Here is a 3,211-nt window from a genome sequence, read left to right on the forward strand (position 1 = left end):
GTAAGCCTTAGTAATCGATAAGAGTTCATTTCCTCACTTCTTTCTGCATTGCTTTCGTAAATTTAAAATGTTTTAAAGTCCTCATAGGTATATTTAAATTTGGGGACATGTGGAAACCTGCTGCTTCAGAAGACTATCATTAAAAGATTCAGCAACTTCAAAATTCCCATATTTACATCTATAGCAGTTTCACAGGGCCTTGCTGTGACGCTGACCTGAAGTTGGGAACTGAAAAAAATTTTTTTTCCTATCACAGAGTCATGACCAGGACTTCATTTTCATCTGGATGTTTTAGGGAGTGGAGGACAAGTGGGTGGAAGTGGATGGGGCAGGAGTGGGGCCACTTCCTTCAGCACTCAGGACAGCAGCTACCCCAGGACTAGCTGTACCCAGGTTGCAAGGATAGAGTCTTAGTCTCAGACTTTCAGGAGCCAGAGGACTTAATGGTTGCAAAATAAGAAAGAAACCCTATATCATAAAATAAGTGAATATTTAACATATTCTAAGCTGGAATCAAGATTGCTGGGAGAAATATCAATAACCTCAGATATGCAGATGATACCACCCGTATGGCAGAAAGTGAAGAAGAACTAAAGAGCCTCTTGATGAAAGTAAAAGAGGAGAGTGAAAAAGTTGGCTTAAAACTCAAAATTCAGAAAACTAACATCATGGCATCCGGTCCCATCACTTCATGACAAATAGATGAAGAAACAGTGGAAACAGTGGTTGACTTTATTTTTGGGGGGGCTCCAAAATCACTGCAGATGGTGATTGCAGCAATGAAATTAAAAGATGCTAACTCCTTGGAAGGAAAGTTATGACCAACCTAGACAGCATATTAAAAAGCAGAGATGTTAATTTACCAACAAGGGTCCGTCTAGTCAAGGCTATGGTTTTCCAGTAGTCATGTATGGATGTGAGAGTTGGACTATAAAGAAAGCTGAGTGCAGAAGAACTGATGCTTTTGAACTGTGGTGTTGGAGAAGACTCTTGAGAGTCCCTTGGACTGCAGGGAGATCCAAGCAGTTCATCCTAAAGGAGATCAGTCCTGAATGTTCATTGGAAGGACTGATGTTGAAGCTGAAACTCCAGTACTTTGGCCACCTGATGCAAAGAACTGACTCATTTGAAAAGGCCCTGATGCTGGGAAAGATTGAAGGCAGGGGCAGAAGGGGACAACAGAGGATGAGATGGTTGGATGGCATCACCAACTCAATGGAGATGAGCTGCAGTAGACTCTGGGAGTTGATGATGGACAGAGAGGCCTGGTGTGCTGCAGTCCATGGGATCTCAAAGAGTTGGACACGACTGAGCAACTGAACCAAAGCTGAAAATCACAGTTGTTTTTCTTTGCCTTCAGAGTTGTTATTGAAGATGTCTGTCTTTTACGATAAATGATACCTTGTCATAGAAGAAAATACAAATAAGAAAAAAAGAAATAAAAGTAATATCCTTAATCCAAACATGTTAAAGTAATCACCATTCATATTCTCTCACACATACTGCCAAGTTTTCATTATATTAATATTTGAAATCCTTATACCAGTAAAAATTTGACTTTTCATCTGAATGTATTACATTTACATCATGTAATCTCTTTTTTAAAAAAGTGTTATTTTACTGACTGCCAAGCACATTGAACCTGAAACTCCAATACTTTGGCCACCTGATGCAAAGAACTGACTCTTTGAAAAGACCCTAATGCTGGGAAAGATTGAAGGCAGGAGGAGAAGGGGACAACAGAGGTTGAGATGGTTGGATGACATCACCGACTCAATGGACATGAGTTTGTGTAAACTCCAGGAGTTGGTGATGGACAGGGAGGCCTGGCGTGCTGCAGTCCATGGAGTCGCAAAGAGTCAGACACGACTGAGCGACTGAACTGAACTGAACTGAATCCTATTGTATAATAGTTGTATAATCCTCATACATTGCTGTTGGGGATATAAAATAGTGCAGCCATTGTAGAAAATAATCTGATATTTTTCAGTAAAAAACCCTAGAATTATTATACGATCCAGCCATTCCATGCCTAGGTATCTACCCAAAAGAATTGGAAACAGATACTTGTATGTAACTCTTTATAGAGGCATTATCCACAATTGCCAGAAGTTGGATATTTGGGAAACAATCCAGATATCCATTAACAGATGAATGGATAAATAAAATGAGATATGTCCATAATAAAGAATATTATTGGGTCATGAAAAGGAATGAAACACTGATACATGCTGCAACATGAATGAACTTTGAAAGCATCATGCTAACTGAAAGGAGCAAGACACAAAAGGTCATATATTGTATGATTTCATTTATACGAAATGTCCAAAATAGGCAAATCCATAGAGATAGATCCAGTAGCTGGAGGGTGGAGGAGGAAATGGACAGTGACTGCTAATAGTACAGATATCCTTTCAAGTGATGAAAATATCTTGAAACCAGAGGAGAAGTGGTGGTTTCACAATACTGTGAATGGTGAATTGGTCAAATGGTGAATTCTATCTTATGTGAATTTTGCCTCAAGAAAAAAAATTATTCTTTTATCATACATTTTTTCCTTGTTCATCTGAGTTTTTCATATAATAATGTATGTTGTGAACATCCTTCCACAGCATACAATCAACATCTTAGGGATCTTTAAAATCTTTTGTGTCAAGTATTCAAGTCACTTTATTTTTGTGAATGGCATTATGCTTGGAAATAATTTAGTTTGGCTCACTTTGTAAGAATTCTTTTTATGAAATCACAACCAATTTCAAACTGAGTTACTCTTAATCACATTCTCTGGGTGTAGAAAATTCATTCCTGTAGCGATAGATACCTTCCCTTTGGTATATCTTAAGCTCTTAGAGATAGGAGTACCAGACCATCTTACCTGTCTCCCAAGAAACCTGTATGCCAGTGAAGAAGCAACATAACCGTTGCTTCTAACGAACCTTTTATGTAACAACTGACTGGTTCAGGATTGAGAAACCAGTACGACAAGGCTGTTTATTGTCACCTTGTTTATTTAACTTATATGTAGAGCACATCATGAGAAATGCTGGGCTAGATGAGTTACAAGCTGGAATCAACACGGGCAGGAGAAATATCAACAGCCTCAGATATGAGAATCAGATCAGATCAGATCAGTTGCTCAGTCATGTCCGATTCTTTGTGACCCCATGAATCGCAGCACGCCAGGCCTCCTTGTCCATCACCAACTCCCGGA

This window comes from Bos mutus, chromosome 7 (genome assembly GCF_027580195.1).
Source record: "Bos mutus isolate GX-2022 chromosome 7, NWIPB_WYAK_1.1, whole genome shotgun sequence".
In the NCBI taxonomy this organism is placed as follows: Eukaryota; Metazoa; Chordata; class Mammalia; order Artiodactyla; family Bovidae; genus Bos; species Bos mutus.